The sequence below is a fragment of the Podarcis raffonei genome, chromosome 5 (assembly GCF_027172205.1).
Source record: "Podarcis raffonei isolate rPodRaf1 chromosome 5, rPodRaf1.pri, whole genome shotgun sequence".
Lineage (NCBI taxonomy): Eukaryota > Metazoa > Chordata > Lepidosauria > Squamata > Lacertidae > Podarcis > Podarcis raffonei.
The window spans coordinates 56,078,829-56,102,691 of NC_070606.1; the positions used below are offsets into that span (position 1 = coordinate 56,078,829).

General features: G+C 40.0%; 1 protein-coding gene across 1 annotated transcript in view; it reads right to left on the bottom strand.

Annotated features, from left to right (window-relative positions):
- The window catches only part of SORCS3 (sortilin related VPS10 domain containing receptor 3), a 431,276-nt gene that overhangs the window by 249,000 nt on the left and 158,413 nt on the right, over positions 1-23,863 (bottom strand). The gene's annotated exons all lie outside the window — the stretch shown is intronic.

Below are 23,863 nucleotides of genomic sequence, written 5' to 3' on the forward strand. Positions count from 1 at the left end.
TAATCTCAAAGCACCTGTACATATTGAGCAGGAGGTAAGACAGAATGAAATCATATTGAAAGGTCTCTTTGATGTAGCAATTGGCTACTCCCCAGATCTATCAAATACATGCCAGAACCCACAGCTGTAACTGGCCTCACAGTGGTAATGGGCTGGCTATTTGCCACATCTATAAATAAAATTCCAATCGACTTCTCTCTAGAAATCGTTCATAGGCCAATGTCACAAATGCATCCACATGTTCAGGACAAGACCAAGACCAAATGGGAAAGAGTAAGCAATGGGATACAAAGCTGTTCTCTCTGTAAATTAAGGTGCATCCATGTATCACCATTTTTTCAGCAGACAGGTTGAGTTCAAATGTGGCACAATGTCACAAGCATTTTGCCCTGTGTACTGATCATGCTTCTTAGTGCTAGTTGCTGCTTTTTTTCTGAGAACTATTAGCAAAAGTTTCTCCATGCATCATATTAGATCTTCCTCCAAGCAGACACACAGTAAATATGGAAATGCTACAAATGCAAGAAGTTGCCATACAAAGTCAGACATTGGGTCCATCTAATCCAGCATTGTCTATACCAGAGGTGGAGAACCTCTTAGCCAAGAGCCAAATGCAGCCCTCAAGATTTCTCCATTCAGCAGTCAGGATTCTCCCCAAGTCACACTGACTCTCTTGGCTCTGCCACCATCAGTGCCCTCTTCAGTGCTTTTCCCTAGGTGGAATGTGCCCTTAAAGTGTGTGTGTGTGTGTGTGTGTGTGTGTGTGTGTGTGTGTGTATTTAAATAAAATATTACCCATGCTTCATTAGTACCAATTCCAATGGCACAACATAATTTGTATTTAAAAAGCTATCAGTAAAATCAAAAATCAAAAGGGCAACCAAGATGATCAAGGGTCTGGAAACCAAGCCTTATGAAGAATGGTTGAAGGAGCTGGGTATGTTTAGCCTGGAAAAGAGGAGACAGAGAAGAGATGTGATAGCCATCTTCAAATATATTAAGGACTGTCACATGGAAGATGGAGCAAGCTTGTGTTCTCCTGCTCCGGTGGGTAGGACTCAAACCAATGGCTTCAAGTTACAAGAAAGGAGATTCTGACTACCGGTAAATACCAGGAAGAACTTTCTGATAGTAAGAGCTATTTAACTGTGAAATGGACTCTCTTGGGACGTTGTGGACTTTCCTTCATTGGAGGTTTTTAAGCAGAGGTTGGATGGCCATCTGTCATGGATGCTTTAGTTGAGATACCAGCATTGCATGGGGTTGAACTAGATGACCTCGGAATCCCTTCCAACTCCACGATTCTATGAAATTCTAAAAACAGAAACTAAACTAAAAACAACTAAACAAAGAAGAAGGTGAAGAGTCATTCCCAGCTCTACCTGGAGATGACAGGATACGAACATGGATCTTTCTGCCTGAAAAGCTAGGTGATCTACCCTAGAACTATGGTCCTTCCCTATGAAAGAACTAAGGTTGAAGTTTCTTATGTCATATCTGTGGAACATGGTTTTGTGAAGGATTATAGCCTAATATATGATGCCATCACCAGTTTGTAGAGCAACATATAGTCTTAAAAATTGGTCACTTTTTTCAATGTTCTCTTGCCATTCTTCTTCCTATTATTTAGCCCCAGGAACAAAATCCTTCTGAATGCATTACTCACATGCAGGGCAGTGATGCATAGCACAAGAAGTAGGAATGCACAACTAGTCCTGCTCTGAAATTTCCATGTTAAGAGTGGAATCAGAAGAAAACTCCCTAAGCATACCTCATGCTTGGGGTTTGTTCTTCAGATATCTGCACCCAATGCAGCTATCTTGTAGGGCCCATCCCTTCTGCTTGTTTAGAATGTGACTGCCCACAGCACAAGTAGCAGATGGAGCTATGATAATTTTTCCTAACACCAAAATTATAGTGGTTGCTACTCTGATCCACTGTAAATTTTGTGGCAGACACAAGCACATAGCTAGAAAGAATATAAATGTTCTTCATCCTCTGTGGGATGGAAATAACCAGCTGTGCCAAATTTGTCTCGGTTTCATTTCTGTTCAGCAGCTGAGGAAGATCAAGAGTCTCTCAGGTAAACTTTCAAACTGCCCGCAGTCACAGTATTTATTGGATATTTATTAGCCCCTTTGCTAAAGTTATTAACTGAGAAGACATTGCTTTAGTTCAGAGGGTTTTAAAAAACAAAGAACAGCACAAGCCATAAATATAAATGGGTGAAATAGAACATCAGCCAGGAGTTTAATTGAGAGTAAATAATTTGTTGCCATTCCTTACAAACACTCTTTCTAATACTTATATACTCAGTTCACTAAGTAGCACTGGCTTAGAAACAATGTTATCATGTCCTCTTCAGTTTTGACGGATTATGGCTATAGGTTAGAATAAATTGGATGCATATTTTATCCATCATTTCAATGAAGCATCTTATTTAAAACTCACCAATAAAAGTTCCACGAACTGTCAGCTCCAGCATATCACAAGACTTGGACGCCAGTCTTGGCAAGCCTTAAAGCAGGATTGCAAATTTTGATCAACTAAAGACGTCTGATTAGCACATTGAGTTGTATCCAACTGCTGGACTAAAACAGCATGTGCATAGTCATATGGGAGGATTTCAATGTTGTGTGAAGGCAGGCTTCTTCAAACTCGGCCTTCCAGATGCTTTTGGCCTACAACGTTCCCTAGCTAGCAGGACCAGTGGTCAGGGATGATGGGAATTGTAGCCTCAAAACATCTGGAAGGCTGAGTTTGAGGAAGCCTGTGCTAAGGCAACAGTTCCCTCAAGGCAAGGATTTTGGCTTGCCAGATAGAATAACCCACCCCTCTTTTCCATGCTGTTGTGGGGTTCTTATGACCACCACCCCATCAAATTAAGGAGGGTGCTTGAGGTATGGAGAAGGAAAGCAGGGAAAGCTCCCTCAGACCTCCAAGAGCAAAGGTGGCAATGGACCCATAGGACATCTGGAAATGACCCCTGTGTAGCTGCAATGAAGCATTCTTGTCAGGGATCTCATTTGTAGGAAGGGTCTATTAGAAAGGAATGTGAGCAATGACCCAGCAGATGAATAGGAAAGGAAGCAGCCAGCAGTGTGGATATAAGATTCTCCATTTCTCCTGGGCCTTACTGAGCACCTTTACCCAACAAGCTGTCTTCTTCTAGAGTAGAAATGGGGACGCTCAGTCCCTCCAAGCATCTCCAAGCATCTCCAAGCCCCAGGATGTTCGCCAGCTTCACACACCCTTCCTAGCCACATCCACTCTCCCCAGACCAAACCCCCAATGAACCCTGTTTTTCATCTATGAGTGTTTTTGTCTGGGTTGAATGTATCTTTGAAGTCTGGTAATGTTTCCTGCTAGCTTGAAGTGTAACCCTTAGGCTGCAAATAGTTCTCCATCCCAGGTCTAGAGCTCTCTTGCTCCAGTTCATGCACAGCACACAATGGCAGTCAGTGTCATAGCATCATACAGTCTAGACTAGCTAATTAGCAACATAATGCTACCATAATTGTCGTTTCCCCCTTTCTCCAAAGCCCCCTCGCCCAGTGCCAGCTGGACAACATTCTAAAAAAGAAAGTGAAACCTCCATCTCCATGTTTCTATCATGTGTACATTGCTTCTTCAGTCCCCAAACACTGATATAAAGGATTAAAGAAAAGAACTTCTAAAATAAAATGGATCTTAGATTCAAAACCAATTACCAAAGCATAATCTTGCTGAGATGGGCATGCTAAGAATAATTACCATGCCGAGATGAATGCCTGTTCTAGACACATTACAGAAGACTGTGTAATTAAACATAGCAAGCAATCCTCATTTATCTCCCAAGCAATTTGTGTTTTTAAAGGTTCACCTGCACAGGCTGGCAAGAAATGGAATTTGTGCAAAGCCTTCTGGGAATTCCATAGCCATTCAGAGCTGGAGGCACAGCAAAATAAAATAAAAAATGAACCTGCCGCTAACAAAATGACTCCCAGTGCTACCACATTATGTGCCCTTAAAAATAATAAGGTTTGTGAGAGAGATACTTCAGTGGCAGCTTATATACGATTCAGGTAAAGACTCTTTCGTGGAATAAATAACGAGCAGGTGACTAGGCAAGAATGACACTAGGACAGATCCATATGTGTAAATCTAATCATCTGTGCAATTCTAGACAATGTATAGGATGTCAGGTTACGGCAAATAGATGTGGTTTGGTTCAAGATGGTCAAAGATGTGGGCCAGAGGTTCCTCACCACTGCTATATGCCCTACTGAGATCAGTGGGGCTTCCTTCCAGGTAAGTGGGTACAGAAGTGTACCCTAAGTATCAAACAGCAGCTACGGGTGGAGCTGCTTCATAAAAACAAGACTCATTATTTTCTGCCCACCTTAACTGTATTGCTGTTTGTGATGGGAGTTGGAGTCCAACAATATCTGACAAGGAAAGTGCTTGAATTAAACCATAAATTGTGGAAATGGGGATGATGTGAGTCATCTGGGAATCTCCTGCTGGCATTGCATGGTGTGGAAATTCTTCCAAAGAGAGATTCATCTAGCTCCCTCTTATTTAAAGCTGCAGGAAAAGTGCTAAGAAATTTGTATTTCACATTCTAGGATAGCTGAGCTGAAGCACTGTCTTCCTGTTCTTATGCCGCTTCTTTAAAAAAAAAACAGTTTTGGTTTATCGGTTTCAGTAATGTGGACTGTGATTTGTTAGTTTGTGGTTTTTTTACTATGCGTTATGTGTTTTCTTAACTTTCAGTGTGCAGTTTTGCATTATATTTATAAAGGGGGGAAAAGAAATTGTTAAATAAATGAATTAAGTAAAAATGTATTGATGGAAACTAGTGGCTCTTGAGTGAATGTCAGAAATGATATTGTCACTACACCACACAGAAAATGTGGGCATTTGCTGATAAATGATGAAAGGAAAAAAATCTGGCTATTGGCCAAAGAGATTTAGCAATAAATGTATAAAGTGTCTGTGTGGCAATCCTTGGGTAGGATATTTACTAACCCGTCATTCTAAAATTCATCTTCTACCAATACTTTATGGAAGCAAGAATGGGATTTGGAAATTAGCCAAAGGTACTTGATTGGCCTTGAGATTTTCCAATAAATATCAGATGTGTCTGTCAATTCCCACTGGCATCCTAAAATATGAATTATAGTAAAGGTCAGTGTACACCAAGTTTATAGAAATGCATGCAGATATGAAGGACTATCAAGCATAGTACTTAAAATGCATTGAGGGTTTTTTATTTAAAATCAAGTGGTATATAAATTTTATTAAATAAATAAAATAAATGATCATTTCCCCTCTCACACATGCTAGCAGTGTCTAGGCAAGATCAGACAAACCATTATTGCTAAGTAAATCATCCCTGGCTTCTGAACTAGTATATGAAGCACCAGAAGTTTACTACAATATATCTAGTCTTACTGAATGCTTGCCCAAGAGTTCTCTATTAATCCTTCAGATATAGGCACACCCTCCCCCATCTCTCGTTCACCCATTTGAGGCAAAACACTTGACTGCTTCTAGGGAAAAGGGAGCTCTCAAGTGAAGCAAAGAAAAATTGCCCCGATGATGGATGTGTTTGCACAACCTAGAAACCAAGGTAAGAAATTCAATTTCCATGTTGCCCATTCTTTATAAAGTGTAGGACATCCTTCATCTTTTAACTCACTATTATACCTATACTTAGAATAAGGCCAAGGGTGAAGCAAATTAGGAAGTCATTTCCACGTTTCATAAATTAATCATTTGTGCAACCCTACATAAATTAATCTTTCAAACAAGCCCACGTGGAACCATTGCTCTCGTGATCAGTTAGCTACATTGTTTATCATCATCAACATCGACATCGTGCCCCCTTCACAAAGGAGCCCATACCAGCAAACATAAAAAAGTTATAAAAACATCTAAAAACAATTTCAGTACAGATGCAGCCTATCTGTTGCAAGAGGAAGGTGGGTTTTTTATTTAAAAAAATCTTTTTGTTTAATTATCCCCAAACAGATTGGTACATATTCATGTTTAATAACAACAGCAGCAGCAAAATAGAAAAAAATAAATTAAAGAAAGCTCACCATGTAGTTGAGTGGGTTCAAATGATCATTTGATTTTTAAACCCACCAAAATACTTGTTTATTGACAGGGTCTGGGTAGGTGGGTGGGAGAAGCAGGAACGAGATAAATATATTAGCTTTTTGTTTATCTGGATAATCAGAACCATGGAGAATTCTTGTTGGGAATACAGGGCAGTAGGCAAAGTAGATCCGTTGAAATTAAGCAATTAATTAATTAGAACTTAGTTGGATACCAGTCAGTTTTTTATGTTTATAATAATATATTCTACAGAAGGTCTTAGATTAGACATCAACCAGTATATTTTACTTAGAATGTGCTACTGTATGAGAAATCCAGACAGAAGCCCCTCTTTCCGTAAGAGATTAAAATGTTAAGGAAGTCACCTTCCTTCCATAAGACAACCTTGCTTTCTGAGTTATCTATTTTGTGTGTGTGTGTCAGTGTAAATTGGAAACATTTAAGGGAGATTATGCACCTTGGGAGATCTCCAGCACTTCTACCTTGACTCGACAGGCCAGCATTTTATATGAAGAGCTTAAAAGCAATTTTTCATTCATATTTCATAGAGTTCTTCTCAGTAGAGCATTCCTGGAAATTCTGGCTGTTCTCTGTGAAAGGGCTTCACAAGCGGATGCTAACATTTCCTGCATCTGCACTTACAACTAACACGCCTTAGATACGACCTGCACTTTGACCAGAAGAATCTGTGACCAGAAGGAGGAGGAGTATCAAGAGGAATGGAAGAAATTCAAAGACTATTTAGTTAAATATGCTAAGATAACTTAAATAGAATTACTTGCGAGTACCATACTGGCCTAGGATTTATATATGTGATGAAGTAGATTACTATGGATAAAAGTTAAAATGAAAAGAAAGAAAGATGTTAATGGACTAAGTAAATTTTATATGAAATTAGTTTTGGAAAACTAATGGTTTATATGGAAACTCAGCCAGGGGGATTCGAGGAAGTCACTTAACAATTATAACAAAAGTGGAATTTTTACAGTTAGGATAAATGTTTGTTTGTTTTCTTTGATTTTTTTATGTTTGTGGATATACTTGTTATAAATTTGGAAAATTAATAAAATTTTAATTAATTAGATACAACCTGCACTTTAGGAACAGGGTGGGCACTTTTGTACTGCCCAAAAACAGGACGAAACTTTGCTTAACATGTTCATAAATACTAATTCATATTCAAAAGGAGGACTGTCCTTTGTAATGGTGCTAGCCACCCTATTCAGGAAATAAACTCCATAGCGCTCAAGAAAATGCTATCTTTCCTTTCAGTGAGGGGGTTGGACTACATGATGCATTGGGTCCCCACTCTACAATTCTATTATTCCATGCAGCTGCTGCTCCAGAGTACATCAGAAATAGCGATGGGGTAGGAATTTGTATGGTCCACTTTTTGCAGCAAGTTGATTTGACACTCCCAGTTTCTTTTCTTTCAGATTAAAACGCAAAGCCCAGACTGATTACATACTTCTCTGAGTTCTGCCATGCATTTTCATACATATTTGACAAAAAAAAGAGCATTCAAAATGCATATCTTACTGGAGAATGCACAAAAAACAAGCATTTTAACGTAAAAAGTGCACAAAACGCATACAATGTTTAGATTTATTTTTCTACTATCGAAAGCATGGTCAATTGAAATAAAACCTCTGGTTTTCCTAGGTATCAAATATCACCTGCCATGACCGTTAAATATGCAGCTAGGCTGGAGTCAAATCAACCATGCAGAGAAAGCAGCCATACATCACCTGCCCTGTTTGATATCCCTTGGCTGGTTTTTGCCCCATGCATTCTCATAATTAGACTAGAAACGAGACAGAACATTATATTTCAAACTCCCAAATCATTAGGATATCACAAGGCACCCAAGGGGAAGTGTGTGTCAATGATTCAAGTTTCTGCTTGCTGATGAGATCTGAGTGCAATCACTGACACCCTGATGGGCATCCAAAATCCTATTTCCATGATGCACTAGGAACTCTTTTTACCAAAAACAAAACAATGCAGGAGGATTTTGTTCTAACGGAGCAGTGCACTTAGAGCCACATTTAGCCCCAAGGATGACCCAATATATTTTGGCACCTGAGGCGAACCACAAAAGGGCATCTTCCCCAACCAGGGAAGCAGCAATGGGAGAAGATCTACCTCAGGAACAAGAGGGGAATCAAATCCACCTTACCTGATGGTTGAAGTGGGAATCAAAGACCATCACAGATGAGGGAAGCGACCCACTTTGAATCATGCCAAGTGGCCGCAGAGCCCAGGAGGCCCCAGAAGACAGCATCAGACATCTCCTCCCAAGGGGTGAGAGGAGGCCAGCAGTGCCTCCTATTTGCCAGGAAGCTGCTTATAGGCGTGGAGGAGGACTGCCAAGGCAGCAGCAGATCTGGCCTCCGAAAAGTGTGATGCAGCCATCGCTGCCACCGTAGCAGCAGGTGATACACTCTTTGGAGACTGCCACATGAGGCGGTAGTCTCACCTTGTCTCCTGTGTGGGCCAGCTCCAAAGTTATTCAGTCTTTATGGTTCTTTGCACTTATTTTTAGATCAAATGGCTGATCTCTTTTGGTGTCAATGCTGCTTGAGGAGGCGTCCCCCCCATACATAGCAATGCTAATCTTATAAACAGAGAGCCTGCCTCTTCTAGAGCAAAGATCTGAACCTGCAAAGCCCATTCTTCAGAAACCAAGCTTCTTTATGAATGTACATGCAACTAATATGCTCAAAATGCCTTCTATGCAGTTTACAATCATAGAATCAGTTACAAAATCCATTCACAATTAAAGCACACCATAATAATTCCATCATATGTACAGAGGTCCATTTTGCTCATCCCTCAGCTTGCGCTGGTGACACCTGGTTTTTTTACCGGCCTTTTTCAAGACTCCCTTCTGTTCCCCAATTGTGACACTTCATCCTCTGTGTGAGAACATAAGAAAGAAATGTAAAATGCCTTGTCTTATGGCTTTCCATTGGGAACTATTCATCCCATCACACTAATTGGGATTCAATGAAGCTATTAAATACTTCCACCGGCTTCCCTAAGCCAGTGTCAGATTGAAACATCTAGCCAAAAGTACGAAGCCTCGAGGAAGCTTATTGTTAGATGAATTACAGCCATACATCTGGGAGAAACCATTCCTTTTTATAAGGGCACGGAAAAGGCTTAAGTCAGAAAGTCCTATGCCGGCAATAGGTCTGGGGCATCTCTTCCCTAATATATATCCATCTACTGTCATGAGGAGCCAGACACAGATTCCTAGAAATATGATGCTCCTCGTCTGCATGGTCACTTGTGTGCTGTCAAACTTAGCCTTGCAAAGGCACCTTAGCGTTTGCTAACTTTAGAGGAAGCACTTTCTGAGATCAATGATAATTGACTGATTAAGTATGCCTAATGCCGCTAGAATGTGAACTGATTGTGTAATGGTGCTAATTAGTAACTGCCAGAACTTATTCCAATTATTAACCTTTATGAAAGTCATGTGTAAAGATAACAGCCCCTATCGCAGCCTGCTGTAGCATTTGTATTAGCCTCTGGTGGACCAGCCTAGAGATAACAGGCATTCCTCTAGAGGAAGAAGGCCACATGGCAACAGGAATTTAGGATTTACTTTTTTTTAAAGTGGCTTTTGGAAAGCACAGATACACTTGGTTAACAGCAAATGCACAAACGGTTTATTTCATTATTTTATATGATGGTTTTATATGTCACTTTCCCTCCATTTTGGTCTACAAGGTGGCCTACAAATACAGCGAATGATAATTTTAAAAATGCCAGCAATGAAACAAATAAGAAATAACACAAAAATGTATGAGCCAGAAAAACTAAACAGCAATAGAAAGTGGATAAAACATCCTACACCAGAGGTAGTCTTCCTAATGACCTCCATATGTTGATGAACTCCTGACTCCCAACTCCCATCAGCCTCTGCCAGCATGGCCAATGGTCAGGGATGATAGAAGTTGTAGTCCACAACTTCACACCAGATGTACAGCCTAAGTCATGTAAAAATCAGCAAAATGTAGTACAGTGGTACATCTGGTTACGTACTTAATTCATTCCGGAGGTCTGTTCTTAAGCTGAAACTGTTCTTAACCTGAAGAACCACTTTAGCTAATGGTGCCTCCTGCTTCTGCCATGCCGCTGGAGCACAATTTCTGTTCTCATCCTGAAACAAAGTTCTTAACCCGAGGTACTATTTCTGGGTTAGCAGAGTCTGTAACCTGAAGTGTTTGTAACCTGAAGCGTATGTAACCCACGTTACCACTCAAAACCTTATGCCAGCTCTTCTTGGGGGATATATGAGGGGAAGGGGGACTGAACAAAAAATGTCCCCAAAGAGGGTGGGGATGGGAGAAATTTGGGGTGGGATGGGAGAAATTTGCAAGGGATGAGTGAGGGGGCGGGGTTGTCTGCTGTTTCTCTAGGAGGTTCTTCAGCTGGAACCTCCCACCATTCCTCTTCATCTAGCCAGTCTTATGCATATTTGCTCAGGTCTAATTACAACAGGGCTTACTCCTGAGGAAGTGTTTAGAGAATTTCATTTTATATATATATAAGATATTTATTAAGATTTTTTAAGATATTACAATAAAATAAAAAAGAGAAAAAACAGATAAATAACAAAAATACAGAATAAAGAAAATTTAAAAACACATAAATTTTCAATTGCTTATTTTCCTTTAACTTGTTTCCCGGACCTCCTCATACCTCCCTTTTTTGTATTCCACCACATATTGTTAGTTCAGCAAATCCTTACCATTATATTATTACCTATTTATAATCCTTTTTTTATATATTCTCTTAAAGCATTACAGCTGGAAACCACTTAATTTCAATCCAACATCATTCTAACATTCATTGATTTTACAATATTTCTGTAGATAGTCTTTAAATTTCTTCCAATCTTCTTCCACCAACTCTTCTCCCTGGTCTCGGATTCTGCCAGTCATTTCTGCCAATCCCATATAGTCCATCACCTTCATCTGCCATTCTTCCAAAGTGGGTAGATCTTGTGTCTTCCAATACTTTGCAATAAGAATTCTTGCTGCTGTTGTAGCGTACATTTAAAAAGTTCTGTCCTTCTTTGGCACCAATTGGCCGACAATGCCCAGAAGAAAGGCCTCTGGTTTCTTCAGGAAGGTATATTTAAATACCTTTTTCATTTCATTATAGATCATTTCCCAGAAAGCCTTAATTCTTGGGCACGTCCACCAAAGGTGAAAGAATGTACCTTCAGTTTCTTTGCATTTCCAACATTTATTATTGGGCAAATGATATATTTTTGCGAGCTTGACTGGGGTCATCATCATCATCAACCTTTTATTCGACCGTCAGTCAGAAAAAAGTACATTTGTCAATACACAGTTAAAACACCCAGGAAGATTTTAGAACTTAGCCAACACTAAAATGGGCTAAACAGACTGTGGTCATGTACCACCTGTATATCATTTTCATAATATTCTCTCTTAAGGCATTGCATGCCGTGAATTTCATACCTGTGGTCCACAACTGTTCCCAGTCAGCAAACATAATGTTATGTCCAACGTCTTGTGCCCATTTAATCATAGCAGATTTCACCGTTTCATCCTGAGTATTCCATTTCAACAGCAAGTTATACATCTTTGACAAAATCTTAGTTTTGGGTTCTAACAGTTCTGTTTCTAATTTTGATTTTTCCACCTGGAAGCCAATTTTCTTGTCCAGATTATATGCCTCCATTATCTGATAATAATGAAGCCAATCTCGCACTTTGTTTTTTAGTTTCTCAAAGCTCTGCAGTTTTAGTCTATCTCCCTCTTGTTCCAAAATTTCCCAATATTTCGGCCATTTGGCCTCCATATTGAGCTTTTTCTGAGCCTTCGCTTCCATTGGTGACAGCCACCTTGGGGTTTTATTTTCCAATAAATCTTTGTATCTTATCCAGACATTGATCAATGCTTTCCTGACAATATGGTTTTTAAATGCTTTATGTGCTTTAACCTTGTCGTACCACAAATATGCATGCCAACCAAAAACGTTGTTAAAACCTTCTAAATCCAAAATGTCTGTGTTCTCAAGAAGCAGCCAGTCTTTCAGCCAGCAGAATGCTGCTGATTCATAGTAAAGTTTAAAGTCTGGCAGGGCAAATCCGCCTCTTTCCTTTGCATCAGTTAATATCTTAAATTTTATTCTGGGCTTCTTGCCCTGCCAGACAAATCTAGAAATATCTTTCTGCCACTTCTTGAAACAATCCATTTTGTCCACAATCTGCAATGTTTGAAACAAAAACAACATTCTAGGCAAAACATTCATCTTTATAGCTGCAATTCGACCCAACAAGGAAAGCTTCAAATTTGACCAAATTTCTAAATCTTTTTTCACTTCCATCCAACATTTTTCATAATTATCTTTAAATAAGTTCCCATTTTTTGCTGTCATATTAATCCCCAAATATTTCACTTTCTTAACCACAGTTAAACCTGTCTCATTCTGAAACCTCTCTCTTTCGATCGGTGTTAAGTTTTTCTCTAAAACCTTAGTTTTTGACTTGTTCAGTTTAAATCCTGCCACTTGACCAAATTCTTGAATTAGTTCTAAAACCCTTTTGGTACTAGATTCTGGCTCCTGTAACGTCAATACTAAATCATCTGCAAATGCTCTCAATTTGTACTGTTTGGCTCCGACCTGTATACCTTTAACCAACCAGTCCCTTCTAATCATGTTCAGCAGAACCTCCAGGACCGATATAAAAAGCAATGGAGAGATTGGGCACCCCTGTCCTGTCCCTTTTTCTATCTTAAATTCTTCCGTCACCACATTGTTTACAATTAATTTTGCCTTTTGTTCAGAATATATTGCACCTATACCATTTTCAAAACCTTGGCCTACCCCCATCCCCTGTAGGTCCTTCTTCATAAAACTCCAAGAGATGTTGTCAAAAGCTTTCTCCGCATCCACAAATATCAGAACTGCTTTAGTGTTTATATTCACTTCTAGTTTTTCCAGTATATCAATTATATTCCTCAAATTATCAGACAAGTGTCTTCCCGGGAGAAAGCCCGCTTGATCTTTATGAATCTCTTCCATCAATACTTTTTTCAATCTCTTGGCCAGAATGTCAGCAAAAATTTTGTAATCCACATTAAGTAACGATATAGGGCGGTAGTTCTTAAGCTGAGTCTTTTCAGTCTCTGTTTTCGGTATAAGTGTAATATACACCTCTTTTCACGACTCTGGTGCCCTTTTCCCTTCCAAAATTTCATTGCAGACTTCCTTCAAAGGTTGTAATAGCCACTCTTTCAAAGATCTATAATATCTAGAAGTCAGCCCATCCGGTCCTGGAGATTTGCCCAATTGCATATTTTGAATGGCACCTTCTACTTCCTGTTCAGATATTTTATAATTCAACATTAATTTGCTTTCTTGGGAGATTTTCTGTAATCCATTTATTTTCAAAAATCGGTCTATGTCCATTTCTTTCTGAGGCCCTTGTGGATATAATTGTTTAAAGTACTTCTGGAAACAGTTTCTAATCTCAATTGGGTTATGTATGTTCTTTCCTTCCACTTCTAAATTTGTAATAGTATTTAGTTTTTGTCTTTTTTTCATTTGCCAAGCCAACAGTTTCCCACATTTGTTGGCTGATTCAAATGTCTTTTGTCTCATTTGTTTAATTTTCCATTCTATTTCCTGATTCATCATTTCCATATATTGTACTTGATATAATTTTATTTCTCTCAAAATCTCCTGCGACTTTGGTTTTGCCCTCAATTTCTTCTCACTTTCTTTTATTTTCTCCAAAATTTTATCTTTCTTCTCATTTTGACTTCTCTTCTTTATTGCATTCTGTTGTATCAGAAACCCTCTCATAACAGCTTTGCTTGTGTCCCAAATTACTCTTTTTTCTACATTGGTGTTCATATTTATTTCAAAATAGTCTCTCAAAGTTTTTTGGGCCTTTTTATACACTTCTTCATCTCCAAATAAGGTGTCATTCATCCTCCATCTGAAGGAGCCGGTTGATATTTGCTTCATCTCCATCCTTAGAGCGTTATGGTCGGAGCGAGTTTTTGGGCAGATTTCCACTTTCTTTATCTTTGGTGCCATTCCTCTAGTTACCCATATTTGGTCAATTCTAGTCCATGTCATCTTGGCTTCAGAAAAGAAGGTTCCCTCTCTTCCCAAGGGATTCTTTGTTCTCCAAATGTCCACTAAGTCCATATTGTCTGTCATCTCAAAAAAGGTTTTGGGTAGCGTCCCATCCTTGGTGACTACCTGCCTTTGTGCCTTGTCCATGTTTGTAGATACTACTCCATTCATGTCCCCCATCAAAATCAGGTTATAATCCAAATAGTCCAATAAAATCTCATGCAACTTTTTAAAGAATTCAGATTTCCCCTCATTCGGTGCATAAATTCCTACAATCAAAAATTTCTCTCCTTGAACTTGAATTTCAATTGCCAGGAATCTTCCTTGTTCATCTTTAAAAATTAGTTTCGGTAATAGTCTCTCCTTTGCATATATCGCAACTCCTCTTTTTTTGACTTTATCAGATGAAATAAACTCCTGTCCCAATCTCTTGTTAATAAGTATTTCCTGTGTAACCTTGTTACATGCGTTTCTTGTAGGCAAATCAAGTCCAATTGTTCCTTTTTTAGTAGGTGAAAAACACTTTTCCTCTTCCGAGGGGAGTTAAGGCCATTACAATTCCAACTTAAAAGTTGCAGAGCCATGGTGGGGTTACTTCACTTTACCTCCAACTGCTCCGAGTGTCTGTTCTTGTTCTGTCGGTGGTGTCTCTTTCTCTGGGCCATGTAATCCAAAGGATAGATTTGCTATATCTAGTATTCCTTTTTCCAGTGCTCTTGGCTCTTCTCCGGATTCCGCTTCTTTCTGTAGATCTTCTTCGTGGTCTTTCAAAAACCTGTCTTTGTCGTTAACTGATCTTATTTTTATCTTTCTTCCTTTATATTTAAAGGATAGTCTTTGGGGAAATTCCCACCTAAAGAGAATTCTATTTCTTCTCAGCAGGGCAACTAGGTCACTGTAGTTAAGCCTTAAGTCCAAAAGATGTTTTGGAATATCCTTGAATATCTCCACTCTTGAGTCGTCAATCTCCAAAGTCCTTTGATAGTGCAGATTCAAAATTTTATCTCTCTCCTCTTTTGTTCGGAAAGTAATCAAACAGTCTCTCACCTTGTTCCTCCTTTGTCCTCTTCCAAGTCTAAATGCACTCACTATCTTAAATTCTTCCTTCCCCAAGTCCTGCTGCCAAAAATCTGTAAATTCCTGTGTAAGAAAGTCAGCCAGATTGTCTTTCTCACGTTCTGGTACAGCCCTAATTCTTAAATTCTTTTGTTTCTCTTTCAATTCAATCACAGACAGTGTCAAACCGTGGTCCTCCAATTGCTTGTATACTGGTGGTATCTTCTCTTGAGTAGCAGTTGCAATGTCTTTTGCTTCTTCAGCTATCTTTCTGGTCGAAGCAGATTCCTGCAATAGTTTTTCAATGGATTGTGTATTGGTAGTGACCTTCTGTTCCAAATTATTAATGCTTGTAGTATTCAGGTCAATTTTAACTGATGCTTCAGCTACTTGTTTATTTGTCTCAGCTACCTGCTTGGCTAAATTTTCCAAGGATTCATTAATTTTTCCAAGTGCATGTGCCAAAACGTCTTCGGATGACATAACTTTTGGTTTAACCTGTGGAGGGGCAGCCCCTGGTATTCCAGATGCACCAGATGTTGAAGCCCTTCGCTGCTGTGCAGTGTCTGTCCGATAGTGTCTGCCAGACCTAGTAGTCTTTTCCTGCACCAGCTCTAACTTTCCTCTTCCATCTGCCATAACACTCTCATGAGAATCCAAGGTCAATCCCACGGTTTGAAAGTTTGTTTTGAAAAGGAATTTTCCAACCCAGTTGTTATTGTAACAATGTCAAGCCTCCTCTAGGGGGACACAGTAGCAGCCAGAACTTGCAACTTTTAAAACACAAATATAGTCCTTATAAGTCCCCCAATTCACTTAAAAAACAACAGTTTCAGTCCACTTAAAGAGTTACTTTAAAACCAGGAGAAGTCCAGAAACACTGTATCTTTTTTTGCAGAGCTAAGTCAAAAATCCTCTGCTTACCGATAAGCTTTCCACTGAGCGGCTTTCCTTGTCTGGGGGCAGTCCGTTCCCAGGCTTTAGGCAGCAGATTTTAGCTTCCTTTTCCTCTTATTTTTGCAGGTAATTAAGCCTCAAACTTTCCCCCCTCCACTCCTGCAATCTGGAGGGGAGACCGCTTTCCTGATGTTAGGATTTAAGCCTTTTTCAAACGTCTTTCCAAGTTTCCGCTTTACAGTCTCTTTGCTTTGATCTATTTACAAGAAGGGAAGGCAGACTTCCTGTTTATACCTTCCCGCTTCGGTATCAAATTCGCTTGTTCTTACTCCTTTTAAATCTAATTTAATCCTACTCACGAGTAGTTACTTTAAAATCCAATTGTCCCAGGAAAAAGTCAGCACTCTCCGATCACGGCTGTGCGGCTTCACTCCGCGGAAGAAGCAGTCGACTCTCAGCACCGCGCCGCTCCCCGTCCCGCTCCGGAGCCCTTTAAAAAGGTCCCTTTGCCGATTGGGGGGGCGCAAATGGTGCCCGCTGAGTCCCCACGTTCACAGGCTTCCCCCGCCTGTGATTTTTAAAGGGTCCCCGCTTTGCCGCAGCGGCAAGACCCGATCCCGCGGAGCTGGTCCCTCCGAGACTCAGAGGGAATCCGCCATTAATCGATGGCGCTGACCCAGAAGTGGAAGTGTTTAGAGAATTTCAGCCTAACAGTGCAATCCTATGCAGAGGTGGGCGCCAATAGAGCTAACTCTCAGGTAAGCATGTGTAGGACTGCAGTCCAAATGTCAAAAAAAAATATGTTGCTGCAACAGGACAAATGTAGCATGTAATGTAAAAGATGGTAGAAGGTAGATAAGCTTAGGGAGTTCAATTGGAAGATGTTCCATAGTCAGTTGGCCACCATGGAACGGTAACTACTGTATAGTTTATGGTCTAACCACCTGCCTAAGCCAAGAGCTGCTGCAGAAGGTTGATGGAAACTTCAGCTGATGGACAGTTCATGCAGAAGAAGGAGCTATGCTATTCCAGCAATCAAGCCAAAATGAGTGTGCCCTGAATTGTAGTCTGTGACAGCACCCCAGTTGCATCCTGTGCCACGAGAGGAAGGGAGATCTGAACCAAACAGGGGTTCCTCTCTACTTGCAAACCTTCCTGTTAGACTTTCATGGCCACCGGGTGAAATGGTTTATTTACTTCCAGGCTGCCTTCCACCATACAGCTTTAAAGCTTTATTTGTATCTCCTCAAGGTAGAGAAGAACATGAGTTTGCATATTAAGTGAGGTCACTCAGGTTTTCTGTAGCAAAATTAGAAGTTTTCTAAAAAGATAAAAAGCTGATTCTTAGGGGAAATGTTTTAAGAGAAGAGTAGTTACACGCACAAGAAGTATTCTTCCCAGTGGAGCAAAAGTACAGCCAAATAAACATAAGGTTAAATGAAATCCAACTTTCCCTACTGAGACACAGTCCCTAAAGCTAAATATTTACTTCAGCATTGATGCTTTTTTGCCATTCAGTGTTCCCTTTGTATCTTCAGATCACACCTTGATCTGCTCATGACTCCCAATCCAGAAACTCAAGAAAGCTAGATGATAATCTTTTCCCCCCAACAGCAGACATTGCCTACATGCAATCTACACCTCACTCAATTATTTTACCTGCTTCCAATTTGATTTCCCGTACCATTAAGATTTCAAAGTTAACTTCCAAACCCCCAAACTAAACACATAGAGGAATACATGCACACATATGGCAGCCTGTTTCCTTCACAGTGACACTTGTATTTCTTACTCTCAGAAACATTTCACATGATGTTTAAACACCCATAAGCAGTATTGTGCCAAATAGATTTTATACTAGACTCTAAATTGAGTAACTGTCACCACTCCCCTTATTTTAACACCCAATGGCAACTTGTTCAATAGTTCTGGAGGTGGCGCTGTCTTCTGGGCAGCAACCTGAGAGCTAGCTGCCCAGCAATGTAATGATTAGTACACCAGAGTCATGGACACAAGGCAGGAACGGAGTACTATACATCTCTCTCTGTTCGAAGGTGGAATCTGGGATCTATCAACTGAGATCAAAGCCAATTGGATGCAGTTTCAATAATACCAGATGCTCCAGCAAGAATGCCATTTTTCAATGTAGAGAGGGGGAAATTGCTATCAGCAACATTTCAAAACTGCCAAAATAAACCTTTATTTTCAGATGCCAATTGAAACCATTTTCTGGCATGTTGAAATAGACATTCATTGTTCCAAAATGATGCTTCAAAAGAAAGGCACATTGTTTCAAGTCAGGGTGGATGTGCGATTTGTTCCAAGGCCACAAATTCACCTATAATAGTTTGTGGAACAATATATAGCCCATCAACCTGTCCCAGTTTGCAATCATTGTCCTTTCCTTTGTAAAATGTCATGAAGAGGTGATGAGCTTGGGAAGGAGAGAGCACCTGAAAGCACAGACATTCCTAGCAAACAAATGCTATATTCTTCACTGTTCACACTCCCCACACATACTCCTCATAACATGTTCCTAATACCTCCTCTAACCTGTACCAGTTTCTTTTTTGGAGCTATTTTACAGCACTCTTTCTACTTTGTATCTCTTTCGGGAGAGATTTAATAATGCCTTTAAAGAAGAATAAAAATTTCCAGTGTGCCTAAATAGCTATTTAGATATTAAATGTTTCTGAATCTTATTGATATGCAACTTTTCCTTCAGAAGTGCAACCAAATTTATTGTCAGATAAATGCTCTGCTAAACATCCTTAAATTAAGTAAACAGTTACAGCCCCTTTACTAGGAACCCCTAGTATGCCTCCTCCATGAGAGGTCCAGAGGGTGACAAGACGAGAACAGGCCTTTTCTGCAATGGAATGTTTGTGGAATGCTCTCCTCGGGGAAACTCACCTGGCACCATCATTATATATCTGTCGGTGCCAAGAAAAACCTTTCCTCTCTAACCAGGCCTTTGGTCTTTAGCTATCTGTGGCCTTTAAGAAGTGAGTGGGATGTACAGCGCTGTCTTTAGCATATGCGCTGCCGGGGTGCAAAGATCCGCCCAGGACCCCCAAATTTAGTTTAGCCCCCAAATTAACTTTTATTATGCTTATGTCAGACACCACACTTACGCCTTATCTCTTGTTTACGTCCTGACAAGCGCTGCCATTGTGAATGACAAGTGCCACTGCTGGCGTGGCTCGTCTTTGGTAAATGAGCGCACAAAGTCAGAAGTCCTTTAGTGAAACAGTAGGTATACATTTCAGTAATACCTAGGTATATATGTATTTTGTTTTTCTAGCTTGATCAAAATTATTTATTATTTCGTAACAGGTAGATAGTTAAGAGCTTAGGCGGCTTCAGCAGCGGGCACCAGGCGCCCCCTAGATTTCAGCACCTGGCTTCCTTGCACCCCTTGCACCCCCAGTTAAAGACGGCCCTGGGAATGTAGAGCCTTTAATCACATGCACCAAATGTGTTAGTGGCAGACAGGGATTATCAGATGCAACAGCAGGAACAGTTAACCCAAGCATCCCTGAAGGGCTTTAACATATTTTCTGAATTTGTTATGGCTGCTTGTCTGAACCTGATCATCTAGAAGCCACAGCAAGTAAGAGAACTATGCACCAAAATTAGTTTTCATAATGCAAGGCAATTGCCGTGCAGAATCACTATCTGGTTCTGCCTCGAACTCCCATGTTTGTGAAATCGTAAGCACATTTTTCCAACAGAAGGATACAGAGAGCAAAAGTTCATGGTAAATTGAAAGATACATATTATTACATGCAGACGGCTATCCCTTTTGAATTTAATCACATTCAAGGCTTTCACCATCCTAATGGCATTTAAAAGTCTCTTTTCATCTCCCTTAACCACAATACGTAAAAACTACATTTTAAAGCAGCTCAATCAGTAAATCAACAAGGTTTAGTACTAATATGAGTCAACAATGTGATACAGCAGCAAAGAAAGCTAATTCTATTCTAGGCTGCATCAGCAGAAATATAGTGTCCAAGGGAAGTAATAGCACCACTCTATTCTGCCTTGGTCAGCCCCCACCTGCAATACCATGTGTAGTTCTGGGCACCATAATATACGAAGAATATTGACAAGCCGGAACGTGTGCAGAGGAGGGTAACCAAGATGATCAAGCATCTGGAAACCAAGACTTATGAGGAGCAGTTGAGGGGATTGGGTATGCTTAGCTTGGAAAAGAGGAGACTGAGAGGAGATATGATAACCATCCTCAGATATCTGAAGGGCTGTCACATAGAAGATCGAGCAAGCATGTTTTCTTCTGCACTGGAGGGTAGGACCCAAACCAATGGCTTCAAGTTACAAGGAAGGAGATTCTGACGAAACATCAGAAGAACTTTTTGACTATAAGAGCTGTTTGGCAGTAGAAGGTGGTGGACTCTCCTTCCCTGGAAGTTTTAAGCAGATGTTGGATGGCCATCTGTCTGGGATCCTTTAGCTGAGATGCCTGCATTGCAGGGGGTTGGACTAGATGACCCCAGGGGTCCCTTCCAACTTTCTATTAAATGTGGGAGAGGGAAGTCATCAGGAATACATCCCTGCTAGAGAACACTAAACAGGCAGGACTTATTTCACTTATTGAAAGGGAATGTTTTTTGCCAAGCTATAAACTAATTGTTCATGACCCACTCCTGTGATGTGCCAAGAACCAGCAACTCTAATTTTTCATGTAACTTTCCTTGAATCATCAGGGGACACTTACGTAGGATTACCTATTTAACATTTACAGCTGCTGTTATACAAAGAAACTCTGCATCAAACAGCCAGAACAAAAACCCTAGCGGAAAATGGCAGGTCTGATTTTTACAGTTTCATTGCATGAACCATAATCTTGTGTGTCAGATCATTTTATTCAGAACTTCAAGAGAACGTTTGCCTACTTTTAGTCCTTTTGGTTCCTAACACAATCCAGATATCAACCCAGCCATTTCGCATTCACCTACAGATTTTAAATCCACACACAAAATCATCTTTAAATATGTAATTAAATATTAACATATGTGAAGTTCTAAATTATTTTATTCCAAATACACCCCTTTTAATGCAGGTTTGTACAAAAATCTGAAGGAAAATGACATTAGCCTGACTGGTGGTTAGGTGCCAGCAATTGTGTAAGGCTACTATTCTGTTATTACATTACTGATTAAATGTTTTATAGAACTTACACCTGCTAATCTGCAGTGGCTTGGGCACTGCATAGGACTTTGCATAGGCAAAGTATTTAACACTTCCTGTCTCATTAATTGTTACAACAACTATCATTGATTAGACTTAAGAAAATTGGAACTCAGTGCAATTTTAGTCTAATCTGTGCTGCAATTTGAACCCTAGGCTTATGCACATTGAACCCCCATTGTTCTTTTAGAATGGCTTTTCAGAGTGATAATTATTTTTCCTTGCAGAGTGCATGTTTCACAGAAAAGTTGTTGTATATAACAGTTCAAAAGTGATGATCCAATAAAAAGGTAATTTCTCAACTGTTTTCAGAAAACTTAGCCAGGTACTGAAAGCAGTGTTATTTAATTGGTCTTGTGCATATGATAAATGGGATCATTGTTCGTTGGGCTGGGAAGATCAGACTGCCAGCACTCATTGTCTGAAAACACTTGCATGTAACAGATGCCATCTTGGCTGAAAAACAAGCAGCTAAACTATTGATCTAAATAGCTACATTAGTAGTAGTAGTTTCTAACAATAAAAGGATAAGAGCCAGGATAGCATGTGATATATAGGGAGTCTCATTAATATACTAGGGGCTGTGCCCTTGCTCACATTGCTCACCAATCCTGCCAATTTTAAAGGTGCCTACCACAAAACCCCTTGGATCTATTTGTCTGCAACTTGACAGGTTTCTTAGTCAGGGTCATCTACCTAATGCCTGCAATTTTTCAGGTCAATTGCCCACAAAATAGTATTGGAGATTAAGTGGCTCCCATTCTAAAACTCTAATGGCTGCCACTGCAGGAAGACCACTTCATCTTTCCTTCTGAAATTTGCAAGATCCAATACTCAAAAGAGGATACCATGACTTCAATTTAAATATAGAGTATATTTATATGATTACAAAAATATGTCCTTTTTGAGATTTGAAGGGGGGGTGTCTAGAACAAAAGTCCTTTGACCAATTTACCTGTAATTTGACAAGCTTTATTCAGTCTAAATCAGGGGTAGGCAAACTAAGGCCCAAGGGCTGGATGCGGCCCAATCGCCTTCTCAATCCGGCCCACAGACGGTTCGGGAATCAGCGTGTTTTTACATGAGTAGAATGTGTGCTTTTATTTAAAATTCATCTCTGGGTTATTTGTGGGGCATAGGAATTCATTCATTTTTTCCCCCAAAGTATAGTCCGGCCCACCACATGGTCTGAGGGATGGTGGACTGGCCCATGGCTGAAAAAGGTTGCTGACCCCTGGTCTAAATTGACCACTAAGCTTGCAAATTTCATCCACTTCTGTCAAACAGAAGATGGTTAAATATGTGTTTTTTTAATTCCCTATAGTGAATGGGGTAGGAGGAACAAAGCAGGCTCTGACCTCCAAATTCAGCTGCCTCTGAATTGGCCCAAGCCAAATTGGACAATTTTACAAAGTACCAAAGAAGGTTTGGAAGTGCCATAGCGGATACTGCTAAAAAGATATACATATTACATATGTGTATGAGGAACAACTGAGTAAAACACAGCCATGCAGGGAAAGCAATCATAACAAATCAGAGGGCTAAAGGCAGAGCCAAAACCAATTCATCAAACCTCACTGTTTTGAACAAGGTTTTCTGATTTTCAGTGTAGGCAAAATTTAAAAAGTCTTATGAGACAGCCCAAGACATATTAAATGCTCATTAATGAAAGCAATAGAATTACTGCTGCAAATGACAGCAAGCAGATGGAATGGAGGAGTCCTACTAACAGATGCACCTTTGCTGAGATAGCAACTGTAGCAATACTCAGAGGGTCTACTACAGCATCATGTTCTTGGCTGCAAAGCAACTCCTGAATTCAATCTTGCTACTTTTCATAAGCCAAGGAGGCTTCTACCCTACTTCTACCCTACTTCTTTGGGTACATCTCCCTGCACACCTCCCATATCCTCTTACATGTATACACACTTCCCATTCATGTATTCAGGCATGGTAAACTGTTCACTGTTACGTTTGTAAAACATATCTCCAGACCCTCCCTTCTTTCCATCCCCTAGATTACCATATATGTCTGTGTTAAGAGCCCTGCCAAAGAACTGTACAGAACCTTATGAATAAATAGTTCACCCCACCTGTTTGAGCCTGAATTCGGTAGTTAAGACTCAAGAGAAAACACAACACTTCTTGATTTATTCCTCACCTTCCCCATACCCACCCATATCCACCAACCACTGCTCTTACACATTTAAACACATCCCCAACACTCTTCCACTCACAGTTATCAAATTTCAAAAGCGAAACAAACAGTTGCACAATTATGTATGCAAATGTTATGTGACTGTATTAGGAAAACAAGGTGTTGAGAGAGAGATATCTCTGAGCGCAAGGTAAGGGCCGGGTTTAAGTTTGATGAGGCCCTAAGCTACTGAAGGTAATGGGGCCCTTTATATGTCCAGCTGTCCTATGTCAACAAATTGTTGCTGTTTTTGTGTTGAAT